Here is a 27,864-nt window from a genome sequence, read left to right as displayed (position 1 = left end):
TTCTCTTGCAGAAAGTAGGCATGCTTCATACAGCAAGGTAGAGATCACACGATGTACATTACAGATGAGAGCAGTTGAATCCCTAGAGCAGTGGTCGCCAAACGTTTTTGCACAAGAGCAAATACTGACGTTGTAGGGCGTCACCTTGAGACGGGTAGGTGAAAAGAATATGAATCGTTTTATTACTATTGATATAATATTTATTCTTTCAATAGGTTTTTAATAATAATCATTTTTATTAATTAATAAATTGCATATAAGAGTATATTAAACGCCACCAATGGATTAGCTATAGTAAGGCTGAGATATGTTGACCGTCGACTGTCAAGTAATGACCACTAGAAGTCGGCACATTCGTAACACTTCATGTCGATTCTCTTCGTTTCACACTGCTTCCACCATCAGCAACCCCAAAGTTGTGACCCTATAATCGCCTGGCGAAGCGTTGTTGGGTTGTCTGTTTGAGAGGGTGACTGGTTGATCAATATCAGTGATTAAACTTACATTTACATGCATAAGGCAATATGAAACCACCAGTGGTTAGCATACTGGTTCCGAATTCCCAATGCCTACGGTTCAAAAAATGTTCAAATGTGTATGAAATCTTATGGGACTTAACTGCTAAGGTCATCAGTCCCTAAGCTTACACACTACGTAACCTAAATTATCCTAAGGACAAACACACACAGCCATGCCCGAGGGAGGACTCGAACCACCGCCGGGACCAGCCGCACAGTCCATCCGACGGTTCAAATCTCCGCCCGGTCTTCGATATGTTTTCCGTGATTTCCCTAAATCGCTTCAGGCAAATGCAGGGATGGTTCCTTTGGGAAGGCCAGGACCGATTTTCTCACCCATGCTTCCTTAATCCGAGCTGTTGCTTCAAATTCGATGTATAAGGAACGTTAAATACTAGTCTTCCCCCTTTTTATGTAAGACACGATCACAGATGTTTACTAAATGTTTTGAATGTCTTTTATCTCCCATTCACTGCGTTGTGTTACAACGGTCTTAATTTAATATCGTATTCCTTGATACAAACAGGTGCCGCATTTAAAGGTGACCGTCACCATAATACGCAGTGAAGAATTTATGTTACATCATTGCCAAAACTGATGTCATAGCAGGTGATCAGTATGAGTCACGCAAGCTCGTGGGTTGTCATTACTGGAAGGCAAACAATAAAATATTCCCCATATCACAACCTCTAAACCCAGAGAAGACGCGTTACTTATCCCTCTACCCCTAAAATAGTCGGCCACGTTTACTTGGATCACAGCCGTATTCACCGACGTCAATTAAAATTAAGCACATCTTAGAGTATAAATGTCTCTGAAAGTGTATTTCTTTGTTTGTGGGTGATTTGGGAGGGGGGGGGGTTGGGTGCACTTTTGATGATCGGTTCCTGTTTGAGTTAGGAACAAGAAGTAAAAAGTTTCTCTTTTCTTCGGACCAGCGGCCGTTTGTACAGCAATTCGAACCTATGTCTTACTGTTGCTGTGTTACAATATATTAACCAAAACGAACAGCAAATTGTGCGCCCAGATAAACTGTGCGAGTCGGTTAATTCTTTTCGCTAAAGATTTTAATCGGACTGAAGTTAATGGTCAGCCAAGGCCATAAATTTTATGTGCACCGTTCCGATTTTACGTCCAAAAACAGTCACCATCTTCAGATTTTATCATTTTGCATCCCTAACTCTGCCCACAATATATTCGCCTTTTTTATGCAATGATAGCAGCGTTTTTCAATTCTGAATACAAAACATGACTGCGAACCGCAGGCCGTAGCAATACTTGATTCGGCCCACCTATGGTCCGCTGGCTGCAGTTTGACCACTGCCCTAGTGTGTGTGCTGTTAGCAGAGTTGACTTGATATATCAGCAACACATTCTTCTAACCTTCCGTTTTCTCCCAAATAACTTTTACTTTTAAGTTGTATGATTTTATTTACAAATGGGAGAGGCAGCCTTTCTGTTTCAAACGTGGGCTAAGAAATTAACTTACACTGACTGTTTAATAGTGGGATCAATGTATATGGTGTGTCTTGCACTCACAAGTAAACTTGTTCTCAATCCGAAGGCTGATTTGAGCACTGCAGTGGTTCACTGGTTGTTGCCGTTGTTTGCGGATTACACACTTTCGCCTTCTCTGTCTTTTTACTCGACTAACAGAGACAGATATGTGGAATCTACAGTAGTTGTTCAAGTGTATGGGAACAACAAAAACTTAACACAGTACCATGCCTAATGCGGTGGAGGAAACAGAGAATCTGATTCCATCATTGGCAAGGTCCCTTCACGTATTTGAATCTCCATATCTGTTTCTCAATTCACTTGTGATTTTGTAGAAAGTGGTGCAGGTGACGCACCATATATTGCTCAAGCCTAATCATCTTGTGGTGTTGCAGTTCTTCTTGTTATGTCCGTTAATGGGACGAGGAATTCCGCCTTATGCAAGACACCTCTTTTCTGTTTTGCTTCACGCAGACATGTTTCAGCACTTTTTGTGCTATCTTCAGTGTGTTATTTTTATTTTCTAACTAAAATTTTTGTTGCATATTAATATTTAGCGAAACTTTTGGTACATAATATTTACAATAGTGAATGAATAATTGTTGTAAAATATTGTGTATCATTTGTTCATAGTTCGCAGCTGAAATATGTTTAACGACCTGATGCACTGTGTTGTTTATAGCATTATGTCAAAGTTCTATTTATAGCTTAATTGGCAAAGAGAGTGGATGTATGCATTAGTTTATATACCTTAAAGGATGATACTGGACATATATCTTGGTACCTATTCTGCTACACAATCTACAACTTCTCATCTGCAAACAGCAAAACGTAATTTATATTTTCCTGTTTATTATGCATTTGCAAACGGAAAAGAGTATATATCACGTTTTTTTGTGTGTAACTTACGGTTTTGATATTGTGGTGCTTTCTCATATGTTGTTGGCGAAGTGAACAGGCTGATTTTGTGACCTATGGTCGCTTGATACTACACTTTCTCCAATTTTTCAAAAAAATAGGCAGAGATTTCGCCACCATAACGTATTATTGTGCCTGTGTAGTTTTCATTTGTTTCGTAGCGTGTTTGGTTGGGTAAGGTGCGTAAGTTTCCAGTGTGTTTGGCGTCTTGGTGTTTGATTTCTGTGTGTGTGTGTGTGTGTGTGTGTGTGTGTGTGTGTGTGTGTGTGTGTGTTCAGGACTGGGGCAGAGAGAGAGAAGGAGCGAGAGAGAGAGAGAGAGAGAGAGAGAGAGAGAGAGAGAGGGAGGGAGGGAAAGAGAGGGAGGGAGAAAGAATTTTTTTTCCATGAGTAGTTTTGGTGTGGGTGTTATTTTTATAGTTCTTCTATTGTGGTAAAGATGGTTTTATAGCACAGTGATGTGTATACATTGAGTACTTTCCTTCCTTGGGTTATTGTTTTTGGATGTGATAGTTTTCTTCTATGGTTAATTTTCGGTATAAGCTGTTACTAGTTTTAAGGATGTATAAGTCATTTTCAAAGTTTTTTGGGTGGTGATTGTGTGCTATCAGGTGGTCTGCAAATGTTGAGTGTGAGCTATTGCTTTTCAGTGCTCTGAGGTGTTCTGCATGCATGATTATGAAATTCCTGCATGTTTGGCCCACATATATACTGTAGATTGACAGCAGTTGCAAGTAAGTTTGTATATACCGAACTGGCTGCACTTGGTAGTGCTGGTGGTATTTCTTCCAAGTCTGCTTTGTATTGGGTTGTTGGTTTGGCACCGTGTGGTCCAGTTGCTACCTCTGCCTCTGTGGAAACTGGCTTTCTGCTCACTGCCATCTTCTTCTGCAGCTCTGCTTAATTCAGCGAACTGAATTTGACTACCTGCCGACTTTTAAGAAATGTAAAATTTAAAAAAATAATTACCTCTCAAAATAAAGAGTACATTACACATCCCCTACGGTGCTTTCCTTTCAAAATTGTATTTTTATTAAATGAAAACTGCTATTTTGGAAATAAAAGTTGCGACATTGTGACCCATAGGAGTAGCCTATGCATTCACGCCTTTACTCCATTCCTATGCAGTGTACGTACACTTTTACCCTTCAAGATTCAAAATAGATGTCCAGTCGTACGCCACTCTAAAAAAAAGGCTTTTCTCCATGTTCTTTAAATGATCTTGTTGTAGATGTACCAGAAACAAACAGAATTAGCAATTACACGGTAGTATCGAGAGCCTACGGAACTTCAGTTTCTTAGTATACGAACAGTTTCTCATTTCACTTCCCATGCAATGGTGATTTCTATACCCATTATCTCTTTAGACCGGTTACACAATTGATACAAAGTAATAATGCAAAGGACATATTTTGAATTCAACATCGAAACGATAAAATACAATATAAGCAAGCATTCTGTTTAAATAGAGTTCTTTGATGATATTTATCAATAAGACAGTCTTTTGTTGCGTTAGTATACATAAAATTAAACTTCTTACGTACCTTTTCCTTTTTTGTTTTTTTTTTGTTTCATCACCTTCCAATAGAAAACCATAGGAGCAAGGAGCAGACGTAAAAATTTTTATCACGATATAAACATAAACACTAAAATACATACCCTCAAGATATTCAACTAAACTACACATGGCATGTTTACACCGAATTGACGAAAGCCATGGGATGCCTACTAATACTGTGTCAGACATTCTTTTTCCCGACATTGTTTCAAACCAATTTTGAACAATTGTGGACCAGTGGCACGGTGCATCGCCACCCATAAAAATTCCGTTGTTGTTTACGAACATGAAATCTATGAATGTCTGAAAATGGCCCCCAAGTAGCCAAACATAAGCATTTGCAGTTAATGTTATTAGTAGGGTAAAGGCGGTATAAGAACAATTTTGATGTCAAGTTGATACACAAATTAACGTTTTTCTCAACCTGCGCATTGGTCCCAGTCCCCTTCCTTCTCCCCATCCCTCCCACACCTATCCCATTGACGGGATTTTCGAATTTTGTTAGGAATTTCGTGTTTTGTTGAGCATTTGGAATATGGGTGGGAATTTCGAATTTGGGTGGGAATTTTGAATTTGCATCGGAATTTCGAATTTTCGCGGTAATTTCGAATTTTGGTAGGAATTTCTTTGTCCCAAGGCTCTGCTGATGTCCTATCCCAACCAGGAATATGTGGTAAACTAAACACGGCGGTGCCCTTTCTGGGACGAACCCTGGTCCTTCGGGACCAAAAGCTCAGATGTACTCCCTAACCTATGCAAACAACTCAGATGCAGGAGGGAAAAGTTAGGTTAGTGTAGTTTATTCATTTTGGTTGGAAAACTGAAGTAAAGATTGGTCATAATCACGTATTTAATCATACAGATTGGTCCTAATTACACAACTCTATGCATACCGATACAGAAGGACTGCCTAAAATCACAATAAAGCTCAAAAAAATGACAATGCCATGCAACTGGTGTTATCGAGCTGGGAAAAAAATTTCAGAATAACACCCGAAACTAGTGCCGGGCTCACTCAAACTCTACCTTTCTCCAGGCATGGAAAAGGCCGGGATGTATGGTACTAACTTTATTTTTTTATTTGGGATATATATATATATATATATATATATATATATATATATATATATATATATATATATATATATATACTCCTGGAAATTGAAATAAGAACACCGTGAATTCATTGTCCCAGGAAGGGGAAACTTTATTGACACATTCCTGGGGTCAGATACATCACATGATCACACTGACAGAACCACAGGCACATAGACACAGGCAACAGAGCATGCACAATGTCGGCACTAGTACAGTGTATATCCACCTTTCGCAGCAATGCAGGCTGCTATTCTCCCATGGAGACGATCGTAGAGATGCTGGATGTAGTCCTGTGGAACGGCTTGCCATGCCATTTCCACCTGGCGCCTCAGTTGGACCAGAGTTCGTGCCGGACGTGCAGACCGTGTGAGACGACGCTTCACCCAGTCCCAAACATGCTCAATGGGGGACAGATCCGGAGATCTTGCTGGCCAGGGTAGTTGACACCTTCTAGAGCACGTTGGGTGGCACGGGATACATGCGGACGTGCATTGTCCTGTTGGAACAGCAAGTTCCCTTGCCGGTCTAGGAATCGTAGAACGATGGGTTCGATGACGGTTTGGATGTACCGTGCACTATTCAGTGTCCCCTCGACGATCACCAGTGGTGTACGGCCAGTGTAGGAGATCGCTCCCCACACCATGATGCCGGGTGTTGGCCCTGTGTGCCTCGGTCGTATGCAGTCCTGATTGTGGCGCTCACCTGCACGGCGCCAAACACGCATACGACCATCATTGGCACCAAGGCAGAAGCGACTCTCATCGCTGAAGACGACACGTCTCCATTCGTCCCTCCATTCACGCCTGTCGCGACACCACTGGAGGCGGGCTGCACGATGTTGGGGCGGGAGCGGAAGACGGCCTAACGGTGTGCGGGACCGTAGCCCAGCTTCATGGAGACGGTTGCGAATGGTCCTCGCCGATACCCCAGGAGCAACAGTGTCCCTAATTTGCTGGGAAGTGGCGGTGCGGTCCCCTACGGCACTGCGTAGGATCCTACGGTCTTGGCGTGCATCCGTGCGTCGCTGCGGTCCGGTCCCAGGTCGACGGGCACGTGCACCTTCCGCCGACCACTGGCGACAACATCGATGTACTGTGAAGACCTCACGCCCCACGTGTTGAGCAATTCGGCGGTACGTCCACCCGGCCTCCCGCATGCCCACTATACGCCCTCGCTCAAAGTCCGTCAACTGCACATACGGTTCACGTCCACGCTGTCGCGGCATGCTACCAGTGTTAAAGACTGCGATGGAGCTCCGTATGCCACGGCAAACTGGCTGACACTGACGGCGGCGGTGCACAAATGCTGCGCAGCTAGCGCCATTCGACGGCCAACACCGCGGTTCCTGGTTTGTCCGCTGTGCCGTGCGTGTGATCATTGCTTGTACAGCCCTCTCGCAGTGTCCGGAGCAAGTATGGTGGGTCTGACACACCGGTGTGAATGTGTTTTTTTTCCATTTCCAGGAGTATATATATATATATATATATATATATATATATATATATATATACAGGGCGTTTCAAAAAGAAAGAGCAGATTTCAAACATTTATTTCTCAAAAACTACAAATGATAGAAACACAATTCCAACGGTCCTTCACTCAATATGAGTACCAAATGTTACACAACAAATATCAAAACTGTACTTCAATATGAGCACCATTTGTTACACGACAAATATCAAACCGGTATCTCATTTCTTGCCACACACGACGCAACTGGTCTTTAGTTACCGAATTCACGGCCGCAACAATTCGATGTCGTACCTCTTGAAGAGTAGCGGGCATAGGTGGGACATAAACACAGTCCTTTATGTACCCCCACAAATAAAAATCGCAGGGTGTAAGGTCTGGTGACCTGGGAGGCCACAGACGATGACATTGATCTTGTGCTCCTGCTCTTCCAATCCACCGTCCTGGAATGGTGTTATTTAGGTACCGTCGTACAGGTTCAGAGAAGTGTGGTGGGGCGCCATCTTGCATGAAGATGAAGTGATTTGAATCTTCCTGAAGTTGAGGAAATAGCCAGTTTTCTAACATGTCCAGGTAAATGGTTCCTGTGATAGTTTTCTCCATGAAAAATAAAGGTCCATAAACTTTGTTTACCGAAATTGCACAAAAGACGTTAACCTTTGGTGAGTCTCTTTCATGTTGAATAACGTCCCTCGGAGTTTCACTCGCCCAAATTCGTACGTTATGCCGATTAACTTTACCAGAAATGTGAAACGTTGATTCATCTGAAAAAATTAATCGTTCGGCAAAATTGTCCTCTTCCATGTCCTGTAGAATTGCAGTTGAAAATTCGAACCTTTTGTTGTGGTCGTCAGGACGCAATGCTTGCAATAACTGCAGTTTGTACGGCTTCATGTGCAGACGGTTACTCAGAACGCGCCATACCGTTGTTTTAGACATGTTTAGTTCGTGACTTGCCCGTGCCGTGGATTTTCTAGGGCTCCTTTCGTAAGCTGCACGGACACGCTCGACATTTTCATCCGATGTGCGTGGACGACCCGTGCTTTTTCGCTTGCAGATGCAACCATCTTCTACGAATCTGTGATGCCACTCATAAATTTGCTTATGACGAGGCGGCTGTTTGTTGAATTGACGGCGGAATGCACGTTGCACACCAACAATGGACTCTAACTTTGCAAATTGCAGCACACAAAATGATCGTTCCTGTGGTGTCGTCGCCATTTTCCTACAAACAAACGCCAGCGCCACTGCGGATTTGCATGGAACTTCAGCGCGGACCATTGAAAAACTTTGAACCTTTCTCTGACAAGAAACGTTTGAATTGTGTTTCTATCATTTGTAGTTTTTGAGAAATAAATGTTTGAAATCTGCTCTTTCTTTTTGAAACGCCCTGTATATATATATATATATATATATATATATATATATATATATATATATATATATATATATTCAATTAACGAGATCATGTTGTTGGACAGAGAGGAGTTTGATAAATGTATTACCTATAAGCATCCAGTTAAGGACTGTTTGACGTCAGAGTTCGCTAACGACGCCTGCTCGACAATCACCCTACAGCCAAAGTAATCAAAATCAATACATGCTACAACAACTGATGGAAAAAATGCATCACTGCTCTAATTACGCACCGAAATGGTCGTGAAAACACCAGCACTCGTAATGAATGGGTCATAATGTAGCATATCTACTGGGAAAATCGCTATCCCAAAAGATTACAGAGAGGACGGTAGTTGAACATGCATTCTCCTCGGTGTACAATTACAAACTGCCGTAATTCGAGGCCCTCTTACTTCCCCTCGTCCCTCCCATCCCTCTCTCCTTCGCTCTATCCACCTACAGGGGGGACACAGGCTTTGTAAAATGGTGAACTGCTATCGCCGAGCCCCTTGTGGTTTTTCTGCGGCCAATAACCATCCTATCGCGGTCGCTGGCTGCACACAGCCTGCCCTGAGGCAACGGTCCTTCGCCAACGCTAAAGGGAAATTTAGCAGCACCGCATCTGTGTTGGGGGACCACACACACTGGACCATCCCACACAATGCCGTTCTGCAGCGCAGAACTCATGTATTTAATGTTAATTTATCTCTTATAATCGAGCATTGATTAAAAAGGAGAACACAAAAGTGACGATAGTAAAATAATGTTCTCTTTCCACAAAAATTGACACAGTCCATTTTCTTGTAGTTTTATGAGAAAAATCGGTATAGCTTTTACGTTTGACAGCAGAATACAATTACACCTACACGATTTTACCATGTTTTAAATTAGGGAAAAAAACTAACTGAGAATGAAATGGACCTGATGCTTCCAGAAGTCTTCAAAATATTTTGTTTAATTTTCTACCATTTCTACAACAAGTGCTTCAGTTGTAAGGAGTTTTTCTTCTCTTAAAGGAGAAAAATGCTTGTTTGAGGAACAGTATGGCCCAAGACCTCTCATCGGGTTTTGCTTGTACGTCAATAGAAGAACCAGTGTTGCGAATACTTATCAGTCGATACATACGGTATGACGATGTGTCGAAAGATTCGTAAAGTAAAAATGCTCAAACCATTTTTGTTCAAATGTGCGTTAAATCTTGTGGGGCTTAACTGGTAAGGTCATCAGTCCCTAATCTTACACACTACTTAACCTAAATTATCCTAAGGGCAAACACACACACCCATGCCCGAGGGATTAGCCGAGCGGTCAGGGGCGCTGCAGTCATGGACTGTGCGGCTGGTCCCGGCGGAGGTTTGAGTCCTCCCTGGGGCATGGGTGTGTGTGTTTGTCCTTAGGATAATTTAGGTTAAGTAGTGTGTAAGCTTAGGGACTGATGACCTTAGCAGTCAAGTCCCATAAGATCTCACACATATTGAGACAAAATAGGCGCTTCACGCCAGAACACCAGTGGTTGTCCTATATCTTCACTGTCGAGTAAGATCCGTTCTCAAAATTCATGTTCCCCTCTCCACTTTCCTGATTCATCGTGCGCAGTAAGTCACGGCTGCTACCTCTGCCTCCTGGCCTCCTGCTCGCTGCCGGCTTATTCTGCAGCAGTGCCTTACGTGTAAGTAGGCTGTTCAGGTTTTTATGTTGGTAACGCCTCGTAGCGCTCTGTATGAAAATCACTGACTGTGCTGTGTGCAGCCTGTGGCTGGTTTGCATTGTTGGAATATTTGCTATTGTAGTGTTGGGCAGTTGGATGTGAACATCACGTAGCGTTGCGCAGTCGGAGGTGAGCCGCCAGCAGTGGTGGAAGTGGGCAGAGAGATGGCAGAATTTTGAGAGTGGACGATATGGACGTGTGTCCATCAGAAATAGTAAATTTGTAATACTGGATATCATGAACTGATATATGATGACTTTTGAACATTATTAAGGTAAATACATTGTTTGTTCTCTATGAAAATCTTTCATTTGCTAACTATGGCTGTCAGTAGTTAGTGCCTTCAGTAGTTAGAATCTTTTATTTAGCCGGCAGTATTGGCGCTCACTGTATTGCAGTAGTTCGAGTAACGAAGATTTTTGTGAGGTAAGTGATTCATGAAAGGTATAGGTTATTGTTAGTCAAGGCCATTCTTTTGTGGGGGTTATTGAAAGTCGGATTGCGTTGTGCTAAAAAATATTGTGTGTCAGTTCAGTGATGATCAGAATAAGTAAAGAGAGAAATGTCTGAGTACGTTCAGTTCTGATCAGCTGTTTGAAAATCAAATAACGTAGAGGTTTTCCAGCATACGCAGCAAACTGATTGTAGCTATCTTCCGAGGTTCAATAAACGTAAAATTTTGAAAAATATATACCCTTCCCCCATCACCCCCCCCCCAAAAAAAAATATGTTATACATTACATTTTCCTGCAAAATAGTGGCCAGTTCATGTAATTACGATGGAAATGAATTCCGTTCACGCATCCTTCTCCACAAAGTAGACCACAAAGACTAAATAACGTAAAGATCTGATGACTCCGGGGGCCACGGAGGTGAGACAGTTGATCCTCGTGCTCACTAAATCACTGTTGGGATGACACGAACACTCTGAACAGGAGCTCTGTCGTTATAGATCACAGCATCACCATTCGACGACAAACATTGTACCTTAGGATGTTCCTGATCAGCGAAAACTTCCTTGGCACTAATGCGACCTTGCAGAGTAACCATCGGGCCATGGATTACCACGATATGGCAGCCAAGGTCATTGCCGAACGACCGCCACGTCTCACACTTGGGAAGTAAACTCCGCCAGAAGATAGAAACTGCGTGAAAGGAGACCCATCCGACTAAGTGACATTCGTCTATTACTCTATAGTCGAGATTTCATGGCTTTGGGAGCACGTTCTCCTGTCGCGGGCATTTGCTTCACTGATGAGTGATTTTAGAATTCCCGATCGCCCAGCAGTCCTTGCTTCTGAAACTCGCTTCGTATTGTTTCGGTGTTGGCGGAATTCGCCAGTGCTACATTCAGTTCCGCAGTAAGCTTTACATCTGTTGCCCTCTTATTTTTCGCCATAATCTCCTTGCATGGTAGTCTGTTACGATCACGTCCGCGTTGTGACTTACCGGATGATGTTTTTGCCCTTTCCTTTATGCCATGTAAATCTTCGATATGGTGCCTCTTGAACCACCATACATATCGGCTCCCTTGGAAGCATCCACCGTACGAGCACCAACAATTTGCCTGCTTTGGAAGTCACTTGTCTTCGAAATAACGCACAACTACAGAGAAGATCATGCTGACCAAGACAGACACTTGCAACATGTCGCTCATTGCACAGGTGTTGTTAGTGGTCAAATATAACAGTACAGTCTGCAAGCTTGGCTAACATCTGCATTTATGTTCAAGCATGCATTTCTCAGTGTTTTTGAACAACCAGAGTACAATTTTATCCTGAACAGATGGCGTATAGCAGTCAAATATAAACTGACTGTAGGAAAGTTGCGGACAGTTAATACACCTGATGCACCCTTTTAGATTAAAAAAATTTACCATTACAAAAAAAAAGCATCGCGCATCGAACCGAACCTGCAAAATTACCGAGAACAGCTACTCAAATAATTAATATTTTATTGTGGCGTCAAATAATAAAATGAAACTTCCTGGTAGATGAAAAGTGTGTGCTGCACCGGAATTTTTGTCTTTTATGAGCAAGCACTCTATCAGCTGACCTACCCGAGCACGATGCACGAACCATCCCCACAGCCTTCATTCCGCCAGTACCCAGTCTCTTCCCTTCCAAACTTCACAGAAACTCTCCTGCACCTCTTGCAGACTCAACACTCCTGGAAGAAACTGTATTTCAGAGACATGGGTTAGCCTCCAGCCTGGGGTGTGCTTCCTATGCTTCCGGGGTAAAATTTTCACACTACAGAAGAGTGTGCGCTGATATGAGGCTTCCTGGCAAATAAGGGCTGTGAGCCGGACCGCCAACACTAAAGTGCATTTATACAGTAACAGCAAAATGCATTAATATAGCTAAATGAACTGCGAGAAACTATATATATATATATATATATATATATATATATATATATATATACATAATTTCCAAACTCCAGTTTGGAGAACGCTCAGCGTACTCGAATATGTAGTGAGGAATTTATTTGACTTTTGGAAGATAAGTACTGAATAACGTAAATATTTTCTTGGTATGTTATGGTGATATGGTGATTGTAAGTGGTGGTGATTAAATTGAAACGGAAATCCATACTCCGAAAATCAACATTATGCGTTCCCTGAACCATCCACAAATGTTGTACAACTTCCGGATGAGATGTCGTCCATCCGATTTTTATGACGTTGTCCAGTTGTGAAACGTACGTGGGAGAAAGTAAAATGTAACTCTATTCGTCTTGTGGCGCACGCTTTCGTAATTTTAACAGTAACCCTCTCCGTGATACAGAACTCTTCTCATCTATAATCTGCCATTGGAACGTGTTGAGCATTTCCATAACCGTCTCGCACCAATTAAACCATACTTCCACAAAGCGCGCCGTCCTTCGAAACTCGTCTCTATTAAACCAAATTGCTAAGGGTCTGAAACTAATGAACAATACTCAATAACAGGTCGATGTAGTGTGTCGTACCCTACTTTGTCAGGGAATGAACTACAATTCCGTGAAATTATGTGGACTTTATGGTGTCACCGCCAGACACCACACTTGCTCGGTGGTAGCCTTTAAATCGGCCGCGGTCCGCTAGTATACGTCGGACCCGCGTGTCGCCACTTTCAGTGATTGCAGACCGAGCGCCGCCACACGGCAGGTCTAGAGAGACGTCCTAGCACTCGCCCAGTTGTACAGCCGACTTTGCTAGCGATGGTTCACTGACAAATTACGCTCTCAATTGCCGAGACGATAGTTACCATAGCCTTCATAGCCATAGTCATTTGCTACGACCTAGCAAGGCGCCATTATCATTTGCTATTTATCTTGTGATGCATGTACCGTCAAGAGCGATGTTCACCAATTATGGATTAAAGTTAAGTATTCCAGAAGCTACGTACTTTATTTGCTAGTCTCCATTACTTGTCCTGTTCCAGACCTCACGCCATCCTGCGTGAGCTTAAACGCGTGCCTTTCGGCTTCCTCTCATTGTGGGTTGGCGCTCTGGCCAAACCACAACAGACTTTCCCCTGTAGGTAGTTTCTGGTGGTTGTTTCGTACGTATGATACGGTAGTCACAGTCTCCAGTTATATGTCTTCAGCAGTTCAATTGAACTTCAGAATATTTCTTCCCCTGTTTATTCGGAACACGTTACATTTATTCACTGCCATAGTGAACTGCCAGTCCCGCACCACCCACTGAGCCTCCGAATACCGTTTTCGATTTCACCAAAGACTTCTGGCGTTGCTATCTTTTTAAAGACAACAGCACTCTCACGGAGCCTCCAACGCTACCCACTATATCATTAATATAAATCACAAACAATAACAGTCCTGTAACACTACCGTCAGTGTCCGCCCCCGGTAGCTGAGTGGTCAGACACCGATTGCGTGGAGCGCCGTGGTCCCGTGGTTTGCGTGAGCAGCTGCCGAACGAGAGGTCCTTGGTTCAAGTCTTCCCTCGGGTCAAAAGTAACACCTAGCGAGGTGGCGCAGTGGTTAGCACACTGGACTCGCATTCGGGAGGACGACGGTTCAATCCCGCGTCCGGCCATCCTGATTTAGGTTTTCCGTGATTTCCCTAAATCGCTCCAGGCAAATGCCGGGATGGTTCCTTTGAAAGGGCACGACCGGTTTCCTTCCCCATCCTTCCCTAATCCTATAAGACCGATAACCTCGCTGTTTGGTCTCTTCCCCCCAACAACCAACCAACCAACAGAGGTAGTTCTGTACTCTCATTTTATAGCGTGAGCAGCTGCGGAACAAGAGGTCCTTGGTTCAAGTCTTCCCTCGAGTGAAAAATTTACTTTCTTTATCGCCGGCACGGTAGGCTCAAATGGCTCTGAGCACTATGGGACTCAACTGCTGTGGTCATAAGTCCCCTAGAACTGAGAACTACTTAAACCTAACTAACCTAAGGACATCACACACATCCATGCCCGAGGCAGGAGTCGAACCTGCGACCGTAGCAGTCGCACGGTTCCGGACTGCGCGCCTAGAACCGCGAGACCACCGCGGCCGGCTGCCGGCACGGTAGCTCAGCGTGTTCGGTGAGAGGGTTAGCTGCCCTCTGTAATAAAAGAAACCGGGTTAACCGATCAACAACGAACTTAAACGGCTGTCCTACGACGTCCGCCACGAGCAGATGCAACGAACAAAAGAGAACAAAATGAGATTTAAAAAAAAGTGGTCAGCGTGACAGACTGTCAATCCTAAGGGCCCGGGTTCGATTCCTGGCTGGGTCGGAGATTTTCTCCGCTCAGGAACTGGGTGTTGTGTTGTCCTAATCATCATCATGTCATCCCCATCGACGCGCAAGTCGCCGAAGTGTCGTGAAGTCGAAAGACTTGCACCAGGCGAGCGGTCTACCCGACGGGAGGCCCTCGTCACACGATATTTCATTTCATTTTCACTACCGTTAGTTTTGTTAAGTTCACAAAAACTTGGTGAGTTCTGTCCAACGTCCTGAGGCTTCTTTCAATAGTAACTATTGGTGGTTCTTAAATATGACTTTTCTGTAAAAATTGTGGGCTACCACATTGGTTTCTCGTCGGTCCGATTATATTCGAGCTGAACTACAACAGTATGAGACGGGGCATGGGTACACACCAGACTCGGGTTATATTTGGCTGCTAACTTAGGAAGCGGAACGTCTGCCTGGTAAGACAATGAGGCCGCCCCCCTCCCAGGGAGCTCCACCCGTATCCAGAGCGCGGCTGGGATCCCGCACCGCCCTCGCCGCTTCGCCCCCAGCTGCAGCTGTAGCTGGAGAACAGCTGCCGACTAGACTCACGACCAAGTTGGGCCGCGCTGTGCCGGTCTGAGCTACGCTCCGAGCAGCCGCCACGCCCAGACCGCAGCCGGGCCGAGGCGCTGTTCAAACAGCGCGCGGCTTCGGCCTCCAGCGGCAAGCGCCGCGACTCCACTCGTGTTTGCACTTTATCGCAGCTGGCGCTTAGTTAATATTTGAAACCGTTTCGCTCGGCAAATATTTCGTGGCAAGACGATGAGCCTGATTAACTGCAGGCTGGGGAGCGGACGCGCTGTGTTGGCTCTGCGCCGCTACTGCTGCTGCCGCTGCTGCAGCCGTTTCTGATAGCTACAGACCCCACACTCGGGATCCTATACTGAAATGCGTCTGCTTTCGCCTGACTCGTTTCATCGATACGTTAACATGATGCAATCCTGACAGGCATATTGAGACGCCGGTGTTGATTGTATACTGCCTGAGGCAGGGGTTCCCAACAAAATTTTCTCGAGGACCCCCTCATCGACAATGATTTGTACTTTTTCATATCAAGTACCCCAAGGAACACCACCTGCATTAATATCATTTATAGTATTAATTGAAACAATTAGAAATATCATTCGACCAGGTACGCTAGCAGTACGACTAGCAGCAAATATAATTGCAGGACATTTACTATTAACACTGCTAGGAAATACAGGACCATCTATAGCAATAAATTTAATCTCACTATTAATTATTGGACAAATACTTCTATTAATTCTAGAATCAGCAGTAGCAATAATTCAAGCTTACGTTTTCTCAATTCTAAGAACTTTATATTCTAGAGAAGTATACTAACTTATGTTAACAACTCATTCAAACCACCCATTCCACTTAGTAGATTACAGACCTTGACCATTAACAGGAGCAATTGGAGCAATAGTTCTAGTATCAGGATTAGCAAAATGATTTCACCTATTCAACATTAACTTATTCATAATCGGATTTGGAATTACCCTATTAACTATAATCCAATGATGACGAGATGTAGTACGAGAAGGAACATACCAAGGACTACATACAGGATTTGTATCAATTGGATTCCTTGGGGTTCCTTGGGGAACCTATTTTTGGTGCTTATAAAAAAATGGTTCAAATGGCTCTGAGCACTATGGGACTCAACTGCTGAGGTCATTAGTCCCCTAGAACTTAGAACTAGTTAAACCTAACTAACCTAAGGACATCACAAACATCCATGCCCGAGGCAGGATTCGAACCTGCGACCGTAGCGGTCTTGCGGTTCCAGACTGCAGCGCCTTTAACCGCACGGCCACTTTGGCCGGCTAAAATCATTGACTTATTCATTATTGAAAAAAATATTCAACTTAAAACTTTTTCAATTTATCCATCATTGTTGTTGTTAAATTTCTGATTATTGCTCAAAATCTTTGTCTTCAAATCTGGGTGTTTAGTAAAACAAACTCATTAAGAAAATAAAAACTGAGTATGAACTGAAAATGACAGGAAAAAATTAAAACTGAGTGTATTGCTTCAAATGGCTCTGAGCACTATGGGACTTAACATCTGAGGTCATCAGTCCCCTAGAACTTAGAACTACTTAAACCTAACTAACCTAAGGACATCACACACATCCATGCCGGAGGCAGGATTCGAACCTGCGACTGTAGCGGTCGCACAATTGCAGACTGAAGCACCTAGAACCGCTCGGCCACTCCAGCCGGCAGTGTATTGGTCTTTCAAGTGCACTACAGTGAGGTTGCATTGAGTAGACATGTGTGAAAAATAAGAAAACACTAATTTCATACAAGGTATTATTTATTTGAAAAAGTACAGTTATCAGTACACAGTTAGCTTTAATTTTCAGTTCTTAATGAGATGAGTTCAATCTGACCTTTGAGTCCATTATTTCTGAAATATAGCGTGTGCTAGTGTTAGTTGGCTATAGGAAGACACTAGACGCAGAACTTAGCGTTTGCTGAAGCGGCCAAAACAAAAAAATCTGTCATCATATGAAACATATTTAATATATTTTTATTCTAATAGCATCTTGCGACCCCTCTGGCATAGCTCGCGGACCCTTGGGGGTCTGCGGACCACCTGTTGGGACCCACTGGCCTAAAGTAAGCCGGCCGGTGTGGCCGAGCGGGTCTACATCTACATCTGCATTTATACTCCGCAAGCCACCCAATGGTGTGTGGCGCAGGGCACTTTACGTGCCTCTGTCATAACCTCCCTTTCCTGTTCCAGTCGCGTATGGTTCGCGAGAAGAACGACTGCCGGAAAGCCTCCGTGCGCGCTCGAATCTCTCTAATTTTACATTTGTGATCTCCTCGGGAGGTATAAGGAGTGGAAAGCAATATATTAGATACCTCATCCAGAAACATACACTCTCGAAACCTGGACAGCAAGCTACACCGCGATGCAGAGCTCCTCTCTTGAAGAGTCTGCCACTTGAGTTTGCTGCGACCGCTACGGTCGCAGGTTCGAATCCTGCCTCGGGCATGGATGTGTGTGATGTCCTTAGGTTAGTTAGGATTAATTAGTTCTAAGTTCTAGGCGACTGATGACCTCAGAAGTTAAGTCGCATAGTGCTCAAAGCCATTTGAACCATTTTTGAGTTTGCTAAACATCTCCGTAACGCCATCACGCTTACCAACTAACCCTGTGACGAAACACGCCGCTCTTCTTTGGATCTTCTCTATCTCCTCCGTCAACTCGATCTGGTATGGATCCCACACTGATGAGCAATACTCAAGTATAGGTCGAACGAGTATTTTGTAAGCCACCTCCTTTGTTGATGGACTACATTTTCTAAGGACTCCCCCAATGAATCTCAACCTGGTACCCACCTTACCAACAATTAATTTTATATGATCATTCCACTTCAAATCGTTCCGCACGCATACTCCCAGATATTTTACAGAAGTAACTGCTACCAGTGTTTGTTCCGCTATCATATGATCATACAATAAAGGATCCTTCTTTCGATGTATTCGCAATACATTACATTTGTCTATGTTAAGGGTCAGTTGCCACTCCCTGCACCAAGTGCCTATTAGCTCCAGATCTTCCTGCATTTCGCTACAATTTTCTAATGCTGCAACTTCTCTGTATACTACAGCATCATCCGCGAAAAGCCGCATGGAACTTCCGACGCTATCTACTAGGTCATTAATATATATTGTGAAAAGCATTGGTCCCTTAACACTCCCCTGTGGCACGCCAGAGGTTACTTTAACGTCTGTAGACGTCTCTCCATTGAGAACAACGTGCTGTGTTCTGTTTGCTGTGTTCTAGGCCCTTCGGTCTGGAACCGCGCCTGCTACGGTCAAGCGTCCAAATCCTGCCTCGGGCATGGATGTATGTGATGTCCTTAGGTTAGTTTGGTTTAAGTAGTTCTAAGTTCTAGGGGACTGATGGTCTCCGATGTTAAGTCCCATAGTGCTCAGAGCCATTTGAATTTGAGCCTAAGGTAGCTCTTTGGTCTCACTTGGCGCCTGTTATGAGGGGTGTCAAGAAAGTAACGAAATGGAAACGATAGTGAAACTCCGGTGCAGCTATAAACAAGCTAGTTTGGCAGTGTCTCTAGTATGCCCATTGATCACATAACGACGCACTTGCAGTTCTGAGCGCAGTGTGAGCGCGTAAAGGTGCCTAAAAAATAATTTCTCCAGTCAAGTAAGGATGGCTGCCGGGAAATTTCGCCTGATTTCATGCAACCACGCCTAACTTAAGTGTGATGCATTTCCTTCTTCACGACAATTCTCGGCCGCACACTGAAGGGATATTGAAGGAGCTCCTGCAGTATTTTTGATGGGAAGTGTTTGATCTCCCACCATACAGCTCTGATATGGCTTCCTCTGATTTTCATGAGCCGCTGGTTGTGAAGACAACATTTTGGCACAGACAACAAGCAGCAGAACAGCTTAGAGACAGGCCAGCTGCTGTGGCCGAGCGGTTCTAGGCGCTTCAGTCAGGAACCGCACGACTGCTACAGATGCAGGTTCGAATCCTGCCTCGGGCATAGATGTGTGTGATGTCCTTACGTTAGTTAGGTTTAAGTAGTTCTAAATTCTAGGGGACTTATGACCTGAGATGTTAAGTTCCATAGTGCTCAGAGTCATTCGAAACATTTTTGAGCATAGAGACTTGGCGAAATGCGCAGGTGGCTGCCTTGTATGATGAGGGAATAAAAACTTCTCTAAGTCAGAGCTGCGACTGTGCAGAGAAGTAGACAGAAGACGTAACCCTTGCCAACAAACATTTCTGATTTTCACTGTGGTTTTCATTTCGCGACCCATAGAATTTTAATTTTTGGATAACCCTCGTATCTCTGGCAGGAGGCTGTTTGGTTTGCGGCGAGAACTAGATGTCATGCGGCGTGAATTTCTCCTGAACTGCCTGTGACGTACTCCCACTTTAGAGATGTCCAGGTTCCTCGTGAGCTACACAACATCTGTTTTGATCTTTGTCCTGCTCGGTCACTCGGTCGCAGGTTGCTGTTCCCAGATCATGTTGTTGCTAACCTGTTGGTGAGGCCGGTAGACGTTGCTGAATTAAGCAAAACATTAAAACGTAATTGCTGCGTTCTTGTAGCACGAGTTTTTTTACCGACGTTGCAGTTAAGCATGGTAAGTCTCTTGCCATCACTTGGGATTCCAATTGAAATTCCAACTTTTTTTTGTCGTTGTGTTTGAGTCATATCGTCCACGTGGACGATACTTGATCATACTAAATACTAAAATCCCTGTCTCTGTCGATTCCTTTACACAATTGTTTAGTGTATCCTGTAACGCGCCGTATTTCTTTTCTGCTCACTTTGAATTTTAATATTGATATAGGGAAGGAATGTACGGGTAGATATTTTGTAGGAGGGATAGTTTCCTAATCGAGCAAGTTAAATCTGGTGCTGATGTGCTCCTTTTGTTCTCAAAATTTTCCTCCTTCCTTTTGCAACCACTTGGTTGTATAAGCTCTCGGTCTCATACAGACCACGTAATAACTGTTTAATTGCGCAGGTAGTCGCACATATCTGGCTCACCTCTCAACATCACGAGTCTGTCCACTTGAATGGGATTAAACTCGTTTCACTTAATACAAACTGCGTAAACATGTGCATTTTAAGGAGATCATCTAAAATGTTACGTCCATTACACACAGAGCTTATAATCTTTACACCATCTCGCGCAACACCGATGCCCATGGCGGCAAACACATCTTTCGTACTGCCAGCAAGACCTTGCCTCAGTTGGTGGGAACGGTATTCTACCGGCACCACATTTTCGACGGAGACAGCTCTTTCATGTGATACGAGTAAGTTGTCTGTAAGCGGACCTGCTGGACTTTAGTAGTTTTGTACACTGTTCTTCAGTAAATGGTATGAAAACTTGTTTTACGACCGTGATCAATATCACCTACCTCATGCTTCAGATATTAGGCTACTCCTTTATTTGTGGCACTGTTGTTTGTCGATATTTTGAAGTTTTTGTACCCGATGTAAGATTGAACAATTAGTGATGGAAGCTGAACAAATGAATTAAAATTTGTGCCTCCGCCAAGACCTGAACCCAGGTCTCTTTGCTTACGAGGCAGGGATGGTAGCATTCCTTTAATTATAAGATCTATAATCGACAGTTCTTGTAAAATCTGATATAGTATTTTTCGCAAGGCGGTGCTGCTCACACTTCATTCTCAAACAGAAATCTGCTTCACTTCCACGATCAAACTACACAAGTGTACAGATCGCTTTCTCGTGAGCATTATCACGATTATCTACGTTCAGTCAGCTTGGCGCAGCATATGGAGAGGGGTATTTCATATCATGGACAAACTGTCTTAAAATGTGCACTGAAAAGGGCACCGCACCTTCTCGTCATCAGCCGGCCGCTGTGGCCGAGCGGTTCTAGGCGCTTCAGTCCGGATCCTCGCGACTGCTACGGTCGCAGGTTCGAATCCTGCCTCGGGTATGGACGTGTGTGATGTCTTTAGGTTAGTTAGGTTTTAGTAGTTTTCAGTGCTAGGGGACTGATGACCTCAGATGTTAAGTCCCATAGTGCTCCGAGCCATTTGAACCATTTGAATTTCTCGTCATCGCCGATTTCGTCCAAAGTTATGGTATATTTGGCCGGAAATGAAAGTGGTAGAAGTGGTAGTTCCAGATGGCCAGGCGTTTAGAAAATAATAGCAGTTTTTACGCGGATCAGGAGACGCATGAGCTATTTACGTGAGCACAGACTGTGGGCAGCGGTTGACGCAGTGTAAATAACGAAAATGCGAAGGCTGTGGAGTCGAATCCGTTTGTGGAGACAATTTTAGTTTTCAGTTTTATGCTGCTTACATTGTAAGTAAATCGAAACATTACTCATTATATTGTATTTATTATATTTTCACGAATATGTATGAAAAGGACAGGCAAAGGAAAAATTGGGATTGAAAACAAATTTCTGAGAAAGGTCTGTACTTACAAAGTCCACGAGGTCTATGTAAATATCTTTCGAAGGGGGGATTCTGATTAAAGCGTACGTAGCTTCTTATTCCGTTACATTCGTTTTAACTTCTAGCAGCTGCGCGATATCGATTCCCATAGCACGTAAAATCGACCAATCGTCGTTGGGGACACTGCTGGCTATCGCTACGGACATCATTCCATTGCTAGCTCTCGTCTCCTTTTATGTCTTCTATGAAAATATTAGTAAATTGGATATTTAGCTTTATTTGCAAAATAACGTAAAAATGAAAAAAAGTACGCTGAGGAACTAGTCCCTACGACCCTTGAACTGCATTCTGTTCCCTTCCGACTGCACCTAAGTTGCCTCGACAGTACGCTGCTGTAAATGGCTCATTCTGCGCCTGACACTTTCCGAAATGGCTATTTTTTCTAAGCCGTTGGCCATCTAGAGCTCCCCCTTTCATCAGTTTCAGTTCTGGCCAAGCTCTACTTATACCATAAATTAGGAAGAAATCGTTGATGCCGAGTAGTCGCGGTGCACTTGTGACGGTATCTTTTGCACTGTTACACAATGCACTCGTTTGCGCATCACCAAATAACTGCTTATAACTAATAAAGCTATCTACTGAATGGAAAAACTAGGGGAACAATAGTCTTGGTTCCAGATAATGTAGGAACACGGGAACACGCGAGGTAATACTGATCTTGCGACTTACAAGATAAGCTAAAGAAAGGCAAACCTACGTTTGTGGGATTTGTATATTTAAAGAAAACTTTTGCTGGTCTACGTTCTTTGAAAATTTAAAGGTAGACAGGATAAAATACAAAGACCAAATGTTATTTACAACTTCTACACAAACTAGACTTCTGTTAAAAGAGTCGAAAGCAAAGAAGGGAGTGAGACAGGTTTGTAGCCAAATCCCTCTGTCATTAACTTTGCACACAGAGCAAGGGGTGAAAGAAACAAAGAAATTCGGAAATGAAATTAATGTTCAGGTAGATAAAATGAAAGCTTTGCAGTTTGCCGATGACGTGTAATGCTGTTAGAGGCGGCTGAGGTCTTGGTAGAGAAGTTAACCGGCATGGTAAGTGTAATGAAATAATAAGCAATTGGTTGCATAAGAGTAATTTAATTTCTTTATCGGTTTCGGACACTTAGTGCCCTTCTTCAAGAGATTATACGTATCGCATTATTTGCGAGTGTCAACAGTAAGGTGAATGCAGCAAAATTCAGTGGTCATGTTGTTCATAGTGTCTGTACAAAATTAGTATAATGTACCACCAATGTGAACCACACGACCATGGCATTTTACTCTGTGCACCTTATTGATAAGACTCGCAAATAATGCGATAGGTATAACCTTTTGAAAAAGGGCGCTAAATGTTCGAAACCGGTCAAGAATTTAAATTTCTTTTATACAACTGGTTGCTTATTATTTCATTATATATGACTACAGCTGAAGAGGATGGATAAAATAATGGGCATGGATAGTGTTTTGAAACGAGATTGTGATCGCCTACAGCAGTAAAACAAAGCTATTAGACTGCAATCGAATAAAATCAGACGTTGCAGAGGGAATTAGGCTGCAAAATAAGACGCTAATATTGATATAAGATTTTCACTCTTTGGGCAGCAAAATAGCTGATGATGGCCGGAGTAGGAGAAGTATGGAATGAAAAGAGGTAGTAGAAAAAAAGCGTTTATGGAAAGGAGGAATTTGTTTACAAAATATTGAACATGGCTGCGAATCAGAAACTGTATAAATCTAAAGAGGTTTAAAAAATCGGCCAATCAATTGCAAAACATAGCCTTATTAGCCATTGACCTAAGTTTCTACATTTCTAAAAATATCTGCTTCAGTCGGAGTGGGTCTTATTACATCACATGGTGGTATATTACACCTATTGTAATGTATCACCATGTAATGTGAGAAGGCGCATTCCATCTGAAGAAGAAATTTTTAGAAATATCGACACTTAGGTCAAGGTCTTATAGACCGTTGTTTTCCAACTGATTGGCTGATTTTTTCAACCTCTTCCAATTTGTTTACAATAAAAATTTAAGTGTGAAGAAGTCTTATCTAATGGTATTTCCCTAACGAGTAAAACAGCGGCCGTGAAAAGTCAACGGTAGGTCATTCGGACAAGAAGGTTATAGAACCTTTTGAAATTTGATACTGTAGAAGAATGCTGAAGATAAGATGGGTATATCGAATAACTAGTGAATCCAACTGGGGAAAAGAAAAAAATTGTGATACAACCTGATTAAAGGAAAGGACTGGTTGTCAGGACACATCCTGAAGCATTAAAGAACTAAGAGTTTGCTAATAGAAGGAGGTACATGGGGTAAAAGTTGCAGAAGGAGACAAAGGCTTCAACGAAAATGTATGAATCTAGTGATATAACTTCGAACATTCGGGAAATCATCATCCACTGAATTTCGAAGATTGCAAGAGCCAATGAGTACAAGAAGTATTGCACAAATAGCTAAACAGCTCATGAAACCAGGTTGCTGGCGAAAATAATATACAGACGATGTCTAATTGCATTAGGAACCGTGTACACTACGACCGTGTAATCGCCAATATACAGAGGCGTCCAAAACCTGTATCCACTGTTTAAAAGTCCATAACTGGCAAAGTAATGGACGGAGTTGTCTCATCTTTGGTAGTGTGATAGTTTTTAGTTCTGGCAATCGCCACACAAGCATTGTATTGCGTTGTTTTGTTTGGCCAGATGACAGTCGCCAGATAGTCAGTGTTTTTTTTCTTAGTTGTACCTAGTTACTCGAGTAAACATGGCTGGCGAGAGGCTTACATTGGATGAAAGGGCCGGCCGGAGTGGCCGTGCGGTTCTAGGCGCTACAATCTGGAACCGAGCGACCGCTGTGTTAAAGATGTACACAAACAACGATCTGGACGACCTGTAACAGTAACAAGTCCAGCTAACTCCCGTCGTGTGCTACAATTCACTCGCTCATCACAGAAGTCTGTGAGACAGTGTGCCCGTGAAACTGGAGTGAGTCGCTCAAGTGTTCGGTGAATTTTGAAGGCAGCAAAGTGGAAGTGTTGCATCCCACGATTGCTACATGCATTGAACGAGGACGACCCAGATTGTAGAATGGAGTACTGCGAGTGGTTTACTAACATGGTGCGCAACGATGAAGAGTTTGCAGAGGTGATTGTGTGGTCTGTTGAGGCACAGTTCAAACTCAATGGTACAGTAAATCGACACAACAGCATCTACTGGGCCGCCGAAAATCCGAACGTCCATGTAGACAAATCAGTGAATTTTCCAGGAGTAAATGTGTGATGTGCGTTGTCTTAAAGGGGCTTGCTTGGGCCATTCTTCTTTGACGGCACAGTTACCGGTGAGGTGTACCTTCAGAAGCTTCAGACATCCATTTTACCTGCCATCCGAGACTTGTATGGAGGCGGAAGAGTTTACTTTCAACAAGATAGTGCCGCAGACCACTACCAAAATCGTGTTATGGCATACCTCGACGAAAATCTACCAGGAAGATGTATAGGCCGTAGAGGTGCTGTGGGGTATCCACCACTTTCCCCAGACCTAGCTCCTCTGGACTTTTACCTGCGGGGAACACGAAAGGACGTCGTTTATCGACAAAAGCCATGCATATTGGATGAACTTCGAGAAACCATCGTACATTCATGTGCAAATATCCAACTGAACACGTTGCAGTCAGTAGTTCGTGCTGCAGTTCGGCGGCATCGTTTGTGTGTGAATGATAATGGTGACCATTCGAACACCTATAGTGATATCTTTAAGTTGGACTTTAAGCTACACTTTCACAAAAAATGAGACAACTCCGTCAATTAGTTTGCAAGTTATGTGCTTTTAAACAGTGGATACATTTTTTTGGACCTCTCTGTATTTTGGATAAATGGGAGTACCGGTCGTAAATATTGAAATCCTTTATTTTATAGATCGATTTAGGTCACTGTGTGACCATCCTCAATGCAAATTATTTGAACCTTATAGGCCCATTTTGTAATAACACAACATTTTCTGTATGTGTAACATGTGCTGTGATGATTAATTCCAGCAGATATCTTCAGTTTTACTGCATACAATAATTTTTAAATAACGGAAGAACCTATCTTGTGACCTTAGCAGAGGCCGATCCACATAGTGTCCAGGTACGAACTGTACGTTGGATAGCCAACTGCTAACATCACTTGGTAGGTTCTTCTGTAATTTCAAAATTATTATACGCAGTAAAATAGAATACGTCTGTTAGAAGTAATCACCACAGTACATGTCACACCTAATAGTAAATGACGTGTTACAATAAGAAAGAATACAATGGGAAAGAAAACTGAGAATGTCTTGGATGACGACCAGTTTGGGTTTAGGAAAGTTAAGGATACTTCAGAGGCGGTTATGATGTTGCGGTTGATAATGGAAGCAAGACTAAAGAACAAGCAAGATACGTTAATAGAATTTGTCGAGCTGCACAAAGAGTTCGACTGGTCAAATGGTACGAGATGTAAGAAATTCTGAGAAAAATAGAAGTAAACTACAGGGATGGACGTATAATATGTACAAGAGAAAGAGAAAACAATGGGAGTGGAAGACTAAGAACGAAGTGCTCGGATTAAAATGGTTGTAAGACGTGGATGAAGTCTTCCTCTCCTATTGTTCAATATATGTACTGAAGAAGCAATGACTGAAATAAGAGAAAGGTTCAAGTGTGGAATTAAGTCATGGTGAAAGGACATCAGTGATAAGATTCGCCATGACATTACTATCCTAAGTGTAAGTGAAGAGAAACTGCCGGGTCTGCTGAACAGATGCACATTCCAATAAGACTGAATGTGGAATTAACGTCTGGACTAGTGATCACGAAGTAGATGAAGTTAAGGAACTTTGCTACCTGCACCGTATAATGAGACAGAATGTGAATTAACGCCTGGACTAATAGTCAAGAAGTTGATGAAGTTAAGGAATTCTGTTACCTAGATAGCAAAGTAAAATAGAATAGACGAAGCAAGGAGGTAATAAAAAGGATACTAGCAGTAAAAAAAATCATTCCTGGCAACGTGTACTAGTATCAAACATAGGCCTCAATCTGAAGAAGAAATATCTGAGAATGTGCGTCTGAAGCCCATCAATGTGTGGTAATGAAACATGGACTGGAATAGAAAAGAATCGACGAATTCGATATGTGGTGCCACAGAAGAATGATGAAAATTACGTGGACTGATAAGATAAAGAATGAGAAGCTTCTCTGGAGAATCGACGAAAACAGGAATATATGGAAAACACTAACAAGAAGAAGCGACAGGATGGTACGATGTCTGTTAAGAAATCACGGAATAACTTCAGTGGTACCACAAGGTACTGTAGAGGATAAAAACTGTAGAGGAAGTCAGAGATTGGAAGACGTCCAGCAAATAACTGATGAAGTAAGTTTCAAGGGATACTCTGAGACGAACAGGTTGGCACAGAAGATCAGTTCGTGGCGGGCCGCATCAAACCAGTCAGAAGACTCATGACTCGAAAAGAATGAAACAGGTTCAGATGTAAATAGGTTGCGTAATAATGCAGAGGTGAAGAGGCTAGCGTAGGATATATTATCATGAAGATCTGCATCAAACCAGTCTTCTGAGTGAAGACCAAGAAAACAAGAACTAGTTTACTTTCCAGTCCATGTACCCACGAAGGAACCGGCCTTCCATTTCTCTGTCTCGGCTGCCTCGGCCCTTTCTCCTTTCGTGGAAACCACCACTGATCGTGACCTACAGGAAGAAATGCGACACTAAATACGGACTATCGATACATACGATATGCAGCTTGCAGTTTATTCTGTGTCGCCGCTCGGGGTAGCCGTGCGGCCTGGGACGCCTTGCCACGGTATGCGCGGCTGCCCCCGTCGGAGGTTCGAGTCCCACCTCGGGCATGGGTGTGTGTGTTGTCCCTAGCATAAGTGAGTTTAAGTTAGATTATGTAGTGTGTAAGCCTAGGGACCGATGAACTGAGCAGTTTG

This window comes from Schistocerca nitens, chromosome 7, assembly GCF_023898315.1.
Source record: "Schistocerca nitens isolate TAMUIC-IGC-003100 chromosome 7, iqSchNite1.1, whole genome shotgun sequence".
Taxonomy (NCBI): Eukaryota; Metazoa; Arthropoda; class Insecta; order Orthoptera; family Acrididae; genus Schistocerca; species Schistocerca nitens.
Note: the sequence above shows the minus strand (reverse complement) of the source record.